Genomic DNA, 18852 nt, shown 5'->3' with positions numbered 1-18852 from the left:
AAAGAGTTGCAGTGTCTGAGAGAAAGTAGCAAGGTCTAGGAGAAAAACTCTGATAATGACATGTTTGAAAAGCTACTAAATAGACCTTGAGGTGAGCTTGTTTCGTCAGCTACTGTGACTATTCCTCATATAGATATAAAATCATATTGGTTGTTTTCATCTACAATGACAGAAATCACTTCACAGTCATTAGAAAGAGATAAATGTGAAAAAATGTAAATGCTGTTTGTCTGGCATACAAATGGTGATCCAATAAGTCCTATCAGTCTCATGATAATATAATGTTCCTTCATGTTTGCAGAGCTTTGAGCTATCAGTAAACAGATGGATGAGGTGCTGAGGTCTGCTTCCCACCACAAACATGCAAAGGAACTAACAGCATGCAACACTATAAAGGTACGACCATCGTTTAACTCTGTATACTCTCTGTTAGCTCGTTCGACATAACTCATATTCCCCCGCATTAACACCCAGTTTCCGTGCATGTTCCACTTTACTGGAGCAGCTCCGTACCACCAGCAGAGATAATTATACCCTCTTCAACTGAATCCAGAATGCAGCATAAAAGCAAAGTGCATCAGCGCAGAGCCTGCAAAAGCTAGTTAATGTTTGAGCAATCCTGTCAATCACCGCGATGCATCATTAGGTGTGTCTCTGTGATGCGTTCTGGTACGGGCGCACATCTTTTGAAGTCTCTTTCAGTACAAGAATGGATCTCAGACTGAGAGAGCAGACCGGGCCCCGACTCTCAGCTCATAAAATATATATTTATTTAACATCAGTTTGGATTAAAAAAAAAAAAGGAATAAAGTTTACAGCAGGGGCACCACCGTAAAAATAAATCCTCTCTGCAGACAAACACAAACATTCATCCACCTTGCTTGAGGATATTTAGTTATCTTTCTCATTGTGTAAGACGAGTGCTCCAGCATCCCCTCTACTGGTCTCTGCTCAGCCATGTAGGTCTTATTGTTCATCACTGGCCAGCGAGCTTCACAGTGGCGCCGGGTTAACAAGCAGGCGGGTGTTACCCAGTAGCTGTATTGAACAGCGGCGGAGCTAATCAGCCGGTAACAGTCGATTCCTCCTGAGAGTGTACCTGCCAAACGGTAATTGAACTATTAACCGTCCTGGATGCGGCCGAGGTGGCCGTCTGGATGCAGGGGTCTTAAAGGAATGCCTTTACTTTATCCAGAGTACACTGTTTATTTAAAAAAAGATGGGTGCTGTAGTATTCCTTGACTTTACAGTATAAGGATGGTAAAACATGGTTAAACACTGTAAACATGGTCAAAGTTCCAAAACTTGAGGTGAACGTTTGTAAAAATGCTCCCTGCAAGTCAAAGACCAGGGCTTCAATCTCATCTGAACGCTCCATTTGTTACCTTTACTTCCTCCATGTGATGACGTCAGATTGTTCCCGCATGCCCACAAATGACTGTCTGTTCTGTAGCCTTTTTTCTTAAGGTTGTTCCACGTGTTGCTCACGTTGTCCACTCGCATATTTCGGATCAGATGGATCGGATCGGACTTTTACGGATGCATTTGAGAAGTTTCCATTTCGAGTGAAAAACGAGAAGAAGAAGTGAAATCCTACTACTACTGTTTGTTGGCATATTTACCCCCAAAGCTGTCATTAAAGAAGAAATAATGAAGCATCTGGTGTTACATCATCAGAGACACATAATTGAAAATTAAAACAATTTTTATCTTTTTTTTTTTGTCACTTGCTCTCGGCATTATCCTCCATCATCGAGGAACTGTAATTATCAGGAATATTTATCATCTATCATTTGAACGATAAAATTTAATAAATCAATTTAAGCAACTAAGTTTTGCAACTAATCTGACTTTTCACAAATTCCAACAAAAGCTTTTTTGGGCATGAAATTTGTGCAGAAGGTTTTGTTTTTTTTAGATTTATTTGTAAGTTACCTGTGATGTTTCAACCAACCTTTATTTGCAAATGAGGAAGATGCAGTGTTGTCTGTCCTCTGGTTAGGAAACAGCTGGAGTTTTTTGTCTTTACGTCTTGAATCTCTGATATTACTCCAGGAGGAGGATATATATATATATATATATATATATATACTTTTAATGTTTACAGAAGCAGCCATCACTCTGCCATTAGTGTGTATGCAGGTTTCCCCTGCCGTCAATGATCAGAGTCAATGGATTGTATCGTAACAGAAATTGCCACCTGTTGTTTCCTCCTCAACCTGCGATAGACAAACTGTTGTGCCAGCTGCTGAGCCCCGCAGTCGACAAGAGGTAGTAAATGACGCATGATTTCCTTGCAACTCCTCTTGGTGTTTTATTTCTCATTATACCAACTCAGGCATGCTTCTCTCAGCATGGATGGATTAATGACTGAGGAGAGAGACTGCCTGTCTTTGATTTTTGTTCTTAAACCCTAAACACAAATTGACATTACTCAGGGTTTTATGCTGTTTTTTTTTTTCTTACAGTCATCAGAATAGAGGCTCATCACAGGTGCTTAGACTGTCTGCCTTTGACTGATCGATGGGGAGCGAGGACATGGGTTGTTTACAGTCCCCGTGGCCTATCATGACATCTGTGGCCCTGTGCAGCTCTGCAGGCAACAACAGGGAGGAGCATTAAATGTGTGTATCTGGGAAAAAAAAGGGGGGGGGGGGAGTCTTCCGTCAACAGATGGCTGAGGGTGGCCTCTGAGAAGCTGAGGATCTAGAGCAGCACTCTGATGATTTATCTATTGCTTGCTGTCTCTTAATCAGAAACAGTGGGAAACATTCTTCACTGTCAATGCTTGACAACAGTCTTTGTGTTTGATGCCTGTTGTTGACAGAGTGGCAGGCTATACAAATATACCCCCCCCCCTCAGCCTCTCTGGCAGGTGTGGCCGTTAAGGCGGAAAATCAATCAACTTTGGCAATTTCTTGCTCTGTTATTTCACATCATTTTTATGACTAGGTTTTTGATTAAATTCAGTGCCTTCATAAACAGCTATATATAAAAGTAATGTTTTCACCCTTCAGTAATCAAGTTTTTTTTCTTTGCCTTGGTTAGCTTTATTCTCTCCCTCATATTTTCACACATGAGTTAAAGCTTTGCTTTATGATAGCCGAGACTGGAATATAGTGAAAATATGTTTGCTTGAAAATAAAGATGGAGATTATTGTTGCAACAATATACTGGAAAATATTACCAGCCAGTCTGCAGGGAGATTGTTCTTGAAGTCCATATTCCCCCTATTGTATTTTCTTTGTCCATTTTATGTGTTTTTGCGGGGGTGGTAATGCTTCCCAGATTTAAAAAAAAAAAAAAAAAAAAAAAAAAAAGATGTTTTTGTTTTCTCTGTTTTTATCAGCACTTTGAAGCTGGAGGCAAACCATGACAACACCATCTATATCAGACATGCAGGAGAAGCACAGAGACAACTCAGAAATATTTGGTAAAGAGGCTTTAATCTAAAAGATGTGATCCAAGGCGAAAGGTAAGATAAAAGAACAAACCCCTATTAATGGAAAGTGGTCTTTATTTTGTGCATCAGAGGTTTGGTTTGTTTTAGACTTAAACTCCGACACAACCACCATCACCACAACCTGAAGTGGTCTGAGAGTGTTGGTTTGTGGTTTGTTACACGAGATTGATTTTCACCGTGTGCATATCAAACATCCTCCTGCTCGCTTTGTTCTACATGTGCACTTTTACACCTTGAAGTTTGCCATACATCGATTTTGTGCAGCTGCATTCAGCTTGAATGAGTTCGCATGGATAGAAACAAACATGTTGTTGTGTTATTAGTAATCAAATAAATGTTACAGGTCAGGTGGTATGAGGTTTTCAGTCCACCCGTTGTCAGTACAAAGAGGAACGAGGTTTATTTGCAGCTGGTTATGAGTGTTGTGACGCTGTAAAGTTAGTCCAACTTTACAGTCAGTCAAGTTTAGTTTCTCATGCAAGTCAATTTGTATGAGACTGGATCCAGTCTGGGGACCCAGGACCTAAACCTCAGCCATTGTTATGAGCTCTGGGTAGTGCCTGACAAAATGAGATCATGGATGCCAAATTCAATTTCCTTTTAGGTGGGCTCACCTGAAGGGAGATGATGAGAAGCTTTAACCAGAACCACAAAGGAGTCACTTAAGGTGGTTTGGTTATCTAATCAGAATGCTATTTTGACATCTCCCTGTGGATGTAGGAGACCATGGGGCCAAACTGTAAATTCCTGAGGGATTACATATCCCATCTGGCCTAGAGGGCACTTCAGAATCCCTCCCGGAGGAGCTGCAGGAAGTGAGTGGGAGGGAAATTTATGCTCTACCTCACGCTGCTGCCACCAAATCCAGATAAGTGTCAGAAATGGATAGAAACTGAACAATTTAGACAACTTTTCATGGTATAATAAGCTACATAAAATAATGGGCTGGCCCAATCCTTTTTGGGACATTAACATAATCTCTGAATTTGGTATAATGCCCCTAAAACTTTGCTACAGTGCTGCCTAATCCCCAAATTTGTCCCAGTGCTCCCAAAGTTTACTTTTTATAATCCCAAAATTTGTTAAAGCACAACTGGTGCTTGAAATTGCCTCCAAGTTGACATTTTCAGATATTACGATATAAGACAATAAGGGTTTATGTCTTTTAAATAGATAAATTATAACAAAAATCAACAAAGGAACCCATAGGGAATTCACAATTTCCTTTTAATTGGTAGCTCCGGGGCCACCAAGGGATCTATGATCCTGTTATGTTGTCAAGAGATTTGCAGTTTCTGAAAATTAATTAGAGGCAGCGGTTCTGCCTAACTTGCCACATTTAGTCTGGCCATACCCCAAAATTATTTGGCACTAGAAGACTGAAAAGTTCAGACCAGAAGCAAAAAGATCAGTGTGAGAGTGTGAGAACAAATAGAAACCATCCATTGACAAACTTTTGAATCTTGTGTTACCTTGACAAAACAATACATTGCAAAGCTTTACCTGGATGAAGAGGATAAGGGAGGCGATGACGTCACTGAAGTCTCTGTTATAACACCCACAGCATGTATCTGACGGCCGTGGTTGAAAAGGCCTCATATGTGGAGAACATGAATAGATTAAATGGTCTGTTCATTGTAAGTTTCCCTGCATGTGGCAACAATACAGCACACAGAATTGTATTGTATTATATCTTTAGGTATATTTGAGTTTATGATGTAAACCGGCAGCATTGAATCACTGGCATATTTCATTATGTTTCTGAATAGATCAGCCTTTGAATACACTTTCTGAAACCTTTGTGCATACAGAATAGTTCCTGTTCTTAGTGCCACTTACAATATAGTTTCCTTTTAATGACCCTGTTTTATAAGACCTGCGCTCCTCGTATGGTTCTCAACTTTTCAAAAAGCCCATTTTCTGTGAAGAGCGACTTAAAAATCTCTCGACTTTCAGAATGGGGCTCAGCAAAAAAAGTCCAAAAGCAAAACTAGAGAGTTTTTCTGAATGTTCCCAGCTTTACTCCAGGGATCTCCAATCCCTGCAGCTCCAAAGGCTTACATGGCTTCCTATTCTATAAGCAGTTGAGCTGGAATTGCGGGAAGCTCTCTGAGACTGAGAGTGATACAATGGAGCTGGGCGGGGTGGGCTCAGATAAAGGGTGGAGGACTCAGCGGAGTATAGGACATAGAAATGTCCTTGAGAATCAGAGAATCCAGCAGGCTTTTAGCCAAACAGCTCTGCTTCTTTATTTTTTGCCGTCCTAGTCTCTTCAGGGCTGCTGAAATCCTTTTCTTGGCAGGCAAACAGAGGAAAAACAGAAAATGTTTTTCTTTTGTTGCTTTTGCTGGAGATTACAGAATGGTGTAGGCTAGAGCAGCATCCTAGTATGAGTGCTAGGAGGTGTGGGTTATGTGTATAGTTCTTTTTAGAAATACAATCATCTGATCTTTAGAAAAATCTCAAACATGCTTATAATACAAAGTAATTGGTTTGTCATCTCTTTATATGGTTACAGTTTAGTGATAATGTGATTATATTTGCCCACATTTTGATCAAATCATAAGAATTCAACTATGTACAAACATTTGAGAGTGGAAAATCCACATGTACATAGTTTTAATACACCAGTAACTTTCTGCATAGTTTGGATTTCTTTCCTTTTTTCCAGTTTGTTAAATTTGATTTGAATAAACATAATTTCCAATCTATCTGCATCAGGTTTGCTGAAAGTATCCATCACATTAATCTCTTTTTTTGCTATCTAGATAGCTATTTCTCTCTAATTTGGTTAGTTTGAGTAGACCTCCTCTACATGTCACTTCCAAGCATCTATGGTTCTTTTGTTATGATGTGAAACTGACCAAATCAGTAATGTTATTTAAAACAATACTGTAAGTATTCAGTCTTGGAAACAACTAGTTCATATTGTCGTCCAACCACGTTGGAAGGCAAAAGTGTTTATAGCTGTTCTGAGCGGCCACAGTTGTCGTCAAGGTGAAAACTCGGCCGTCATATGTCATGATAATTGCTTAAATATGGGGATAACGGCGCACACGTTTGGACAGTCTTTCTTGGAAGGCATTCATAGTGTTGTACTTAATTGTACACGTGGAAGTAAATATGTAAAGAAACAAAAATAGCGAGCTTAGGAAAGAATTTCAAGCCAAGTGAAGTGGGAGTGAAGTTTGGATGGAAAGGCACTGGAAGGACTGGATGGCACCTTTCCAGTTGACATTGGAAAGCTGTGGGAGGAGGGGGTTTCACACCATCAGACAAGCACTTCTGTAGGAGTATTCTGACGCCTTTTGCTACTGTTGTACCTGTGTCTTTTCTTTAAATTGACTTGTTTTGTTTGTTAGATTGAGATCTAAAAAGCTTGCCCTCTGATCAGAGGGGAGTGCAGTTACCTCATTATATGTATTGGATTTATACTTTGAATAAATTTCAGTGGCATGCTCATGTTCAATCCCTCATTAAGCTGTAAAGATCATCACACACTGCTCCATTATGCACCGTCGCCATCAATGCAGCCACATGGATAAAAATACTAAAATAAACTTTGCTTTACGTCAGTGTAAGAAGTCAATCTCATTTCTTCTAAATGTTTTATAAGTCATCTGTCACTAACCCAAGAAAAGCCATAATGTGCTCAAATGTGGCACCCGGTATCTCCTGAAAAGTAAATTAAATAATGATAATAAAGTACAAAGTGCTTTCCAGAGAGACAGTGTAAAAGACAATCACAGCATAAAAACAACAGCAAAATACTGTTACACAAAAAAAAAGACTATAGCATAAAAGACATTTAGAAATATAAAGATAAAACACAACAGAGCCGTATTATGCAAACAAATAAGTTTAGTTGTCAGACAAGAAGTCGAGTCTATAAAAATATGTGATAAGACGGGGTTTAAAAACTGAGACGGTGTCGGCAGACTGAATACTAACTAGAAGACTATTCTAAAGCTGAGGAGCCAGTACAGCAAAAGTTTGATAACCTTTTGACCTTAACCTGGACCCAGGAACAGCTAACAGGCACCAAGCAGATCTAAGAGGCCTTCTTGGACAGTAAGGAGATTAAAAGTTCACTGATGTCCTCAGGTACCTGGCCATGTAAGGCTTTTGTAAGTCATGAGTAGGATTTCAAAATGGATTCTGCAAGAAATTGGTAACCGGTGGCTGCCGAGTTCTGCACAGTCTGAAGATGAGCTAAAGCACGAGCATTAAGGCAGGTAAACAGAGCGTCACAATAACCCAGGTGTGAAGATATAAAAGTGTGTATTACTAAAAGACATTTAACTTTTCCTCATTGTATTAGCTGATAATGTGAGCAGTGAAGGTGTTGATGACTCTTTATGTTCGACTTGTGTCTCCCCACATAAATTCAGGCTTTACGCTCTGTTCACTTGCCTGAGACAGAGCCTGCTGCGCCTCAACATAACCAGTTAAAAAAAAAACCCCACTTCATATTTATACAACTTGCGCACCAGATAATTTCCTTGTCAGAGTAGGTTTCTTTAAAATAGCGCTTGATTGTAGGCTTCATGGGATTCTCTTCAACATGATCACGGGACACAGTGTTTCTGTTTCTGTAAGCCAGAGGCAACATTTTGAGTTTCAAATCTAAACTACGCCAGAACTCCCATAACCACAGTCCTGAAAATCATACATAAATGTTATTAAGGGCAGAAAAATTATAGAGTGAAGTCACCCTGAAAATGAACTTTTGTTCAGCATCCGATACTGCCTCTGGCTGTTTTCAGCTGTCCATGTGCTCCACCCTTGCGCTTTGTTCCTCCTGACTTCACATGAGCATACTGGCTCGCCGACAGAAGGGATTTATTTCATGTTAACAAACGGATACAACATCTTTCTACAGTTTTTCACCAATTAGCGAATTATTACTGTGATTCCTCGGAACATTTTGCTCCAGAAGTTTTACTTTGCTGATGTTTAGAGTAGTTTACCTGCGAACTGACACAGATGACGAGCGAATATTCTCCACTTCCATCTGTGTACTCTGCTTCTCGATTTGCATTTCTCTTCGCCTTCTAACTGCATTTCTCTCTGTCCATCATTGCTAATGACGTTGCCTCGATTTTTGTATTCCTCCCAACATTTCTAATTTAATTGAATGAAATTTGATTTTAGGGATTACTCCCCTCTCGATTTCTTATCACTGCATCATAGAGCTGAGAAATTGCTTCCTCCTTTTTAGATTCTGCTCCTAATCTTTGAGCAATTTCATGCAACCCAAAAGCCTAGGGGAAAGTGAGAAGATGTGAGAAAGCCGACACTTTAATCTTTGTCGCAGGTAAATTGATAGATCCACTGTTACTGTGAAAACATTCATATAGAACGGTGAAGTGGATGGCCGTCTCACACAGATGGATAAATTAGACTGAATTAACACAACAAGGAGAGTTAGTCCAGCACCCTTTTAATATTGGGAAAAAGAGATCTTTAAACTGGAGTTTTAGTATTTCTTGGGGGCAAAGGAGAAAGTTTTAATAACCACAGTTTTCCTAACTAAGTAGACTAAAGCTTTATGAGAGGTCAAGGGCTAATAAGGTGGAAAATAAAGTAAAAAACTCAAAACCAGTTGTACAAAGCAATCAAAATATCAAAGTTAAGCCTAGCATGGCATTTAACGTTCGACTTGATGCTGTAAGCCCATGTTCGATATTTATGTACGTAAGGTAGTTAAGAGAGCCTGCTGACCTTCCAGTATAATGTCATAAATAAATCAAATAAGTCATTGACATTTGTTTTTTTTTTATTTATGTTTTGACCACAGTTGCTTCTTTGCCATTCAAATTTGCTAAAAAGCTTTTTGTAGCTCTGCCCGTTGAGATTTTCCTCAAAGTGACTGATGAATTTCTGTCTCTGTGTAAATGTTTGTATTATGAAAATTACAACCTGCCATCTGTCAAGTGTGAAACAAAAATACTGAAAATGTGTCTGAGTGTGTCCTGGTGGCTCAGTTAGTATTGTGTACCCAAATGGACCTGGAGCTTTTGTTTCCCAACTCCCCCACCACCACCACCACCCCACTGTCTCTTTCTACCATCAATTACCACATAATGCCAAATGTGTGTGTGTGTGTGTTCACTTGTGCATGTTACTTTCTTGGGAAACTGTCAGTGGTGGACAGTTCCAGTCAGCTGTGTTTCTGATGAGGATAAATGTCCACAGTGACCTTGGTGTTTTGTAAAATGATTCAAATCTTGACTTGCTATCAGATGGCCTAATCAACCATGTAGGGTCAGTCAGTCCTGCGTATAGAGGACACGCTGCCATCATAAACACCCCCTAATCCCTTTTAATCAGATTCTATTACTGGACAGACCTTCCTTGATTATATCACTCCACTCTCGGTCGACTGCCCCGGTTTCAACCGAGCCGACCACGAAGCTCGGTTGAAGTGAAAGGCTGCGTGGAAGCGGTGTGTGTGTGTGTGTGTATACCAAAACCTTGCTCCGCAACGCTGATGAAATCCACTCTGTGGTCTATTGATCTGGCCTGCAGTTTGATTGATGCTGTCTTTAAAAATTCATTAGTTTGAGGCATGGGGGAGCTGCAGGGCGGCAGGCGTTCCTGTAGGGCACATTTGTCTATGTTTACAGAACCAAGAGCATTCAGTCAGCAGCGAGAAAAGAGGCCTGACGGGGCCACCCAGCACCCAATGAGTCACACTGTCACTCTGTACGAGATGCACTCAGAAACACACACATACATAGTCCCACAAGGTTAGAAAAGAAGCTAATATTTTGCACATTCTCATGCACCTACATGCCTATCTTTGGTTATTATTGATTGCCCGGTGTGAAGCACCTCATCCTTCCCCGTGTGCTTATTTCAGACCGGCTGAAAACAAGGCTCTTGTTCTGCAGCAGCAGCACCACAAATCCTTCATCTTAACAGATGTAAAATACATACACTTCATTTAGAGGCTGTGGTTGTTCAATTATCTCTGTGAGTTCTGGGTCATAAATCAGCTGTAGGGAGATTTTATGGAATATTATTAATAATGTATTGAGACCATAATAACATTATTTTATATTAAACAATTTTCATACATTCAGATAATCCCAAGATCTTTTGAAAAAGGTGAAAATGAATCACAGTGAAAGACTTTTTTTTTTTTTTTTTTTTTTTTAATATTTAATCTTTATCTTAACTTTGTTGTGGCAAAACTTTTCTAATTAGCTCTTGGATGTGACAAACGCTCTCACAGGCTGCAGAGCAGAAGCACTTTCTCTATCCTGCACCTTTCCAAATGTGTTTACGAGGCACCAAGAAGCAACATTTTAGAAACAGCGGTGAGTGCTGCCAGAGCAGTTCACTGTAAGATCTACAGCCCACCGGTGCCATGTCAGTTGATAATAACTCGTTACATCACAGGGGTGATTAATACTGTTTGGACAAAAAGAGAGTCGGGGAAATGATAATAGATTAGTTCAATTAAAACAAATGGAGGGAAAATGGAAATGTTAATAGAAAAATGATTCCCCCTTTTAACTTCTTGTTTAATATTGTTAAATTTATTTGTGTGTTTAAGTGTTTGTTCCTCTTATGTAACTGTACTGTCAAACAGATTCATAAACTCCATTGTTTATGATTTAATTCCAATCATAATTGATGGTCTATTGGGGTTTTTCTTTTTGTAATTATATAATGAATCTTTTATTTTATTATCTAATTTCACACCCATTAATGATTTATTACATTTGCAAGTTTCTGCATAGCAGGTTTCTTACTGGTAGGTCTGCAGTGTTTCCCTGCATGCTGGGGGATGCTACAGACTTAATGACCCTGAATAAGAATAAAGTGAAACTGAGATGAGGCTTATTGAACAATAAACCAAAAAATATTATGTCTAATTGTTTGTATGTACACATTTTTTATACAGATAGTTCTTACAGTTTTATTAATACAATATTTTTATAACGCGGTAGCACAATTTATACTTTATTTTTGTTGCTTCCACAGCTTATTGGTGTATGGAAGCCCATCTCTGCCAAGAAAAGAGAAAAAGAAAGAAATGATACTAAGTCAAAAGTTTTGACTTTTTAGGTCAACATTATGACCAAAAAAGGAAAATAATAAATAATAAATAAATAAATAAATCAGAATTAAGAGATACTAAGTCAAAGTTTGACTTTTAAGACAAATTTATAAAATAGTATCAATTCTGTGATATGTCAATATATTGACTTGCCATTAGTATTTTCATTTTTGTCATTGCTAAAGTCCAAATTCTCTCTCTCATCTTAGAAAGGACAACATTGTGAACGTCCCTACAGATACAGAATACCACTCAAAAGTTTGCACACCTTCCCGTTCACTTGAATGAGGAAGTGTACGACCACACTTGTGACCGGTACTGTTCATTTTAAATGTTGATCTCTGTCCCTATACCGTGTGTCCCAAATGTATTTAATGTAATCACTGTGAGCATGTGAAATATTGATCCTCAATGTCCTTTCTGAATGTGCAGCTCCTAACTGTGATCATAAATCATGGAGCTACTACAGGGGATTCACCCTAATCGATGTTTCCTCGTGCGTTTGGGAACAGCAGCGGCCGACCCATCGAGGACCGGCAGCAAATGAGGAGTTAATTACGTCACGTGCTGGAGAATACCCCTGACTTGATAAGCAGGGCCATCACGATGTGTCAATTAATGCTTGTTGTTAGTTATAGCTGTGTTCTTCAATTAGTGCTGATTGGAGGCATGTCCAGTCAGTACTTAATGGTGAACAATGGGTCAACAAGACAGAGCTCTCGTAGCGATGATAAGTGAGGAAAGGAGGGTGAATGAGGGAGCCTGTAAATAACTGTGAGGAAGAAAGATATTAATGTGAAGAGAGAGAATAAAAAGGAGTGAAACAGGCAGAGTAAAATGGGAAGGAAAGGCTTTTGTCAGCCTAATCATACTCCTGCTGTAATTGCACTTGTAGCGAGTATCACATTGACTATGTTTACATGCACAATATTCCTACTAAGCTGTTTACATGGCTAATGAAAATGAATATTCCACTAATATTCCTATTTACATGCAGCCGTGCATACTCCGTTTATCACATCAAAAAATGGAAAAGTGCTATTTTGCTTCTTTGCATGAAAATAGCATATTTCTATTTTTATAGAGTTTTCCACTGGTGGCAGACTTGTTCGACCATGCGAACGCAGCCTCCCTCTTTCATTCATATAGCCATCTTCTTGAAAAGGTCGGCGTTGCGATATTTGCACATATCCAAAAACCTGTTGATATCTGAGTCTTTAAGAATGTTTAAAAGTAGGTGTCTTGTCAACACACAGAGCTGACTGTAACCAGGCAAGAGGCCGTGTGTCGCAAACTGTAGTAAATTGAGACACATATTCCAAGTGCGCTTGTATACACGTCCAAAGAATACTCCTAAAACCTGAAAAATTTCAGTATATCCCACATGTCTTAATTGGAAAAATCTACAAAAACCTAATTTGGAATATCCAAGCGGAATATGCTGTTTACCTGTATCAATTGGGAATATTGTCATATTGAGAGTAATAGTGGAATATCAGCGTGCGTGTGAACGTAGTCATTGAAACCCTACACCCACTCAGCAAACCACCACAGACAAATGTCCACAACGCTCTCACTTCCACATGAAAAGCAGAGACTGAACAGAAGGCGATCCCTGCAGTCTGAGCTCGCAGCTCCCCCGCAGTGGATTCTGGGTCAGGTTGTATTCACCAGCAGAGCGGAGGGAAAGCCTCGGCTGCCAGGACATAAAACACTACAGAGCTGCCGGCTTTTTGAAGCAGGGAAATGAGAACTTGCCTCTGCCTGAGCTTACATCACCCCTACTCCTCGCCCACTCCCACCGTGGAGTAGGGAAGAGTTCAGAAACACCGTTCCACTCTTGGCTTTGTCAGCACAGACCAGAGCCCACGCTTTGTTTGTGTGTGGATGTACGAGTGATAGACATTTCTAACGTGAAGTTATACCACAGAGGATGTTTGTTTTATTTGTGTGTTGCAGCTCTGACATACTATATCACAGCGCGTGTGCTTGTTTAAGTGATGAATCTGCCTGCATGTGCATACGTTACATGTGAGAGGCTGCCCCCCCTGGCTAACATCATCACAATACTGTTTTCATCTTCATGACTCAGTGGAATAAAATAGCACCTCTGGCTTCAACGTGTTACACAAGAGGCTTGTGTGAGAACATAGAACGGTAATGACTTCTCTCTTCTGCAAATAGGAACGTGCATATCGTACCAGCCTGAAACTCTCAAAGGTAACACAAGCGTCCTCGGGTAGAATAAGTCTGTATGATGCACATGTATAAACACTGATTAGGCGAGGAGGATCTGTGGCAGCGCTGTCTCGCACAGGTTGGAATAATGAGATCAGAGAACGACTCCAGTCCTGACTATAATCTAACTTTATGCTACTGAGCACCGATTCATTTTTCCTGTCGTGGTAATTAGACACCAGTGGGCATTGCAGGCTTGAAACAATGTTTATAGCTGTCACCTGTCGTATCTGTACTCCCTCCAACACCTACTAATATTATGCATCAACATTTTTCCCCCAAAACCATGATCTCATTGGAGGGTTTTTTTTTTTGTATAAATGTGTTGCAGAGGTAAATTGTGCATGAAGCCTTCATCTGAGGGCTGTACTGCTCAAAAAACTCATTCTTTCTGTAGCCGTACAGTATGTAACGAATGACGCAGGAGCATTTCCGTCTTTGATCTCCATTCTCTCACCTTGTGGCTTTGTGTTCTCTCAAAGACACATTCACCGCAGTAGATTGGTGACGCACATTAAAAACAGCCAGAAACTTGGCTTGATTGTAGAAAAGGACCCAAGGTTTCATTTTGCCGGAGCTGTTGCCCATTGATTCCCAGGAAAACTAATGAAGGCTGGAGTGTAAGGGTGATTAGCCGACAGCATCACAGGCCCCCTTTAGCTCTTTTGTTTCAAAGAGAAGAGAGAACAACTTGCATCGCTTTCTGTAGCCTCGACCAGCTTTCATATTTAATGTGAATCCCCATATTTATTCTCTCTGTGTTACAGATGCCTTCTACCAAATCTTTAGCGGAGCAGGTAGAAGTTTTGACAGTTTTACACATGCCTTTCTTTCTCTCAGCCTCTCTCGTTTTGTCTTACTTTCTCTTTGCAAATTAAACAAATGTGCTTAATTTTTGAGAGATTGGTCCATTGGTGGGCTTACTCTCTAAGGGATGAGAACATAGACACCACAATTAATGATGTTTCCTCCGTCTATCCTCAGGTGATCCGCATCGGATCTTTAGCATTCATTATAGTGAGTCATAAGAGGCGTTTGGCCATATCCAAAGAATGCAAACAGACCTTTTAGTTATCAATACACAGTAAAAATGTACCAAAGTTGGGTGAGCATTTCTATGAAAGCCCACTAGTAATACAATGCCTAATGCCTAATATAATGGTCCATCTTAAAATAAGACAAATTGTTGTTTGTATCATTGTGTGTGTGTGTGTTTGCACATTTAACCTTATTTGGTTTCATTTTCATTTATTCTTGACTTGACTCTTTTATTCTTGTAATCTCCAGTTTTGTTTCTAAATAAATAAATTTTACACATTCCTGCGAAGCATCTCATAAAGATCATTGTTCAAAGGTTAGAACATCTGCATCACTGCATGTTTTTGTCCGTGTCATTATGTGAGTAGACGCTCGGAGGTTCGTTGAGGGTTGTGAATATGAAGCTGAGTGCAGCTCAGACAGAGGTGTTGCAGGGAGAGGACAGAGGTGGGTGGGCTGCTTGAGAGGCGTGCCCTGATAAATCACTTCTGTTCTGGAGACGTGAGCCTGATGCCTGAACTCAAGCGTGACCAAGTGGTGAGGGGAAGAAGAGCTGATCAAAAGAGGGAGAAGAGAGGCGGAAAATTGAAACTTAGACTGCTGGCTCCACCTCCTCCTCCTCTTTCTCTTTTCTCTCTCTCTCTCTCTCTGTGTGTGTGTTAGTGTTGCATCTTTGCAGACAGGAAGCTACTGTAACTACCTTTTTTTAAGGTGTGTATGTATGGATAAATTAATGCTGTTATGTAGAGTATAGCAGAGGCGAACAAACTGCTGTTCTAATATTGACTGTCATCCCAAATGCTATGAGTGTAGTTTAGTGAAACATGACAGGATACTGGGAGTGTGTATACTGGATACTGTGTGGAGTAGTGTGGAGTAACTATCCATGTAGACATAGTGTGAACTTTATGTGATTGCCGGCTCAAAATATATGAATTACACACCTTCACCGCAACAATAGGGCAGTTTCTGGTTCAATCTAACACCTGTTTTAATGATGCTGGCTTGTGACTCCATAGGGCATATAATACTTAATATAAGATGCCACCAGGGGTTCAGGTAAGGTTTCTTGGGGTGTTGTGGCATTCCTTTTTTTTTTTTGTTATTGCTCTAGATGTGGCGGTGGCTTGTGTTAAAGCCACGGCTTAATTACCATACTTGTCAGGCTCCCTGAGCCATAACGCCTAAATTACCAGAATTACCTGCCTGTGGTGTCACATTAATTGTGAGGCAAACACCTGTCATTATAAAAGATAATTAAAAAAATAATCTATTTGAAAGATAAAGAGAGTGGGAGGGAGTGTTTGGATGCAAGAGGGGGCAGTCTGCCCGAGGCGTTTGCAGACCCATGAGAGTTAAATGTGCCTGAACTCTTTAATGGTGCCGCCGTGCATCGAATTTCTAATCAGGCTGCCAACAAAGAACCTGTGCTGTTTGTGCTAACAGGTGAGGCTGCACCGCTGTCTGTCAGCCAGATGTTGAATTATCTATTAAAATAACAACAACATCAAGAACAAGAGATGGCAGCTGAAACATTAAAGCAGGTAAACACCGGATGGAAAGCTAAAAAGACAAGCAATACGCATGTTGTACAAGTGTCAGAATGACAATAAGCCAAGCAAACGGGAACAGAAAGGGGAAGGCATGTCGATGAACAGCGCGGTTGCTTTTGTTTATATAAAGAAGAATTTGTGTTCCAGGTTTGGGAAGCTCTTGCTGTAAAGGCTGCCAGACCTGGATATATAACCACAGAGGCAGGGAAGATGTGCAGTGTAAGATGGAGTGTGTTGTATCCTTCATGGTGACTGTGTTGTTTGTTCTGCGCACTCAACCGTGATAATTAAAAGACTCCCTCCCCCCCTTTTTCCCCCCAGAGTGCTCACTGTTTCCTACACAACTGAAAGAACAGCTTCTCTGCATTACCTAACATCCAGAGACAGACATGAAGAGACACACATTGTACATTTCTCGCTACAAATCCAGTGAAATCCACTTTGACTGAAAATGGAATCATTATTATTTTTTATAAACCCCATGTCTGCTGCAGGGATGCTCCTCTGGTCTGTTTGGTAATTTCACCTCACAACTATTATTGTATTATAAGTTCTGAGGACAATAACTATGAATTGGTGATTTGTGACTAGAAGGAACATCTCACCAAGTTTTGTTCAGGCTCCACAGCTTATTTAAAAAAAGATGTAATACATCATATCCATCTGTTGCACTTTCCATAAATACTTTCTCAAGCTGCATATTTTTGCTGTGTGGTGTCATCATTTTTAGGACACACACTGCTATCGCACCAGCACAAAATTCCCTCATGCGTAAAGTCGTAATACAGTTCAGTTAATGGATTAAACAACAAATCAATTTTCTTTTAACATCCTAATACCTCGACTTTGGGTTTTCTGTAAATGCAGATTCCCGATCCAATACCTGTGCTCTCTATTTTTTCTTTTCTAAATTTAAAATCCATTCACCGCACTGTGTGAGCTGGCAGCTTGCTGTGACTGAATGAAAACATAGTTATGACATTGATGCAGAAACTGTATTTAACCGTGGATCAGTCACATCTGGCCCGATCCGCGAAATAATGTCAGTATTGAGACCTGATACTGATCCGGCAGATCTGATTGGAGCATTGCTACTAATTATCTCAACTAGACGTATACTTGCTTAAACTTTATTTATTTGCATTAGTTGCTGAATAGATGTCTGAAATGGCAATATTTTTAACCTGTTACAAAAACTGTATGTTAAGAATAATCAGCATCTGTATGCCCTAATTTTTTTTTTAAATGCAGGATTGCATGTGGTCAAGGATCTTGTTTTCCATTCAGCTTGACTCCAACTGACGTCCCTCTCCATTTTCCACATCTGAGGCCTCGACTGGGGCTGTTTCCAAATAAGAATTCATTTATTCATCCTTCCTGGAAAGACAGATGATATTGGAGGAAATCTGACCTGCAGGAACAGAATGACATCTGAATATTCACCATATACTGCAGGAAGCGTACTTGTTACTGTGAGATCCACTATACAATGCACTGAATTAAATTGGTAGCCATATGGCATGCATTCAGCAAATCTATTTCCTGATCGTTTAAGTGTAAGCTGATACCGTCTATGGGGAAATAAAATGTCGTAGAATTCATATTAACCTCTCGCATAAAAAATAGGAATGACTGAGATTGAGTTGAAGACAGACGGTGAAGGTAACAGTTGGTGACAGAAAGGCAGGCGAGGAAAAGCGTCAAGCTGCAGCATTTCCTCTGAGGGACGGCGCTAATCTTGACGTTTTCCTCCATGCAGCTTAAATCCATCTGATTCCATTTGCATATACACACTTTCTCATGTCAATTACAAGACCTCTGACAAAGCCGCGCCCACGTCGACTGTAGTTTACATCTGCTGCACTGTGTGGAGAAGGACAAGGGAGCAAGAGCTTTACACCACAACACATGATTTTAAGAATGTATCCCAGTGCCCAGAGTGGTGTTTGACCCTTTCAGCCCGAGGCTACAAGCTCAGTTTTTGTAGTTCTTCCATCATATTGCACATTTACTTTTTCAGAAGAACTAGGGATGTTTGAGAACAAAGAATCATTTCATGTTATATAGTTTCATTCAAGATGTAGAATTTTGTTTGCGTAGAAAAAAATCCAGTAATCAGAATGAGTTACATTTATTTACATTTATATTACAGAACAGTAATCCAACTAATTAGTTAATTCTGTGTAGCTTTTGGTGAAGCTAACTGCAGCTATGCATAAGCAATAGCATCATAACCAACAGATGTCATAGGCAAAAAAGAGCAACAACTAACCTTTATTCAAATAAATGTTTACTTGACTTTTATTTACTTTATATCTTTATTGAATTTTCAGAACATAAATCAGCAAGCAAACCATTCTGACAGATTCATGTGTTGCAAGAACAGTAGAAACATTGACATAAGCCTGCCCGATAAAAAAATGGGGGAAAAAAGGGAAATAATACCTTTTTACATTGTACTGATTAAAGGAATAGTTTGATATTTTGGG

At 39.8% G+C, this 18852-nt stretch overlaps 1 long non-coding RNA gene across 4 annotated transcripts in view; it reads left to right on the top strand.

Moving 5' to 3' along the window:
* Positions 1 to 18852, top strand: part of LOC137168690 (uncharacterized) — a 62677-nt gene that overhangs the window by 1210 nt on the left and 42615 nt on the right. For 3 of the 4 annotated variants that reach the window (XR_010924321.1, XR_010924320.1, XR_010924322.1), the window contains exon 2: positions 302 to 396. This is a non-coding gene — a long non-coding RNA (uncharacterized lncRNA). Of the gene's footprint in view, positions 1 to 301; positions 397 to 2468; positions 2625 to 3349; positions 6191 to 18852 lie in introns of those variants that run through there. The other variant, XR_010924323.1, reaches the window with a different exon arrangement.

The sequence above is a fragment of the Thunnus thynnus genome, chromosome 17 (genome assembly GCF_963924715.1).
Source record: "Thunnus thynnus chromosome 17, fThuThy2.1, whole genome shotgun sequence".
NCBI lineage: Eukaryota > Metazoa > Chordata > Actinopteri > Scombriformes > Scombridae > Thunnus > Thunnus thynnus.
The sequence above is the reverse complement of the archived record's forward strand: the minus strand, read 5'-3'. Positions and strand labels throughout refer to the sequence as shown.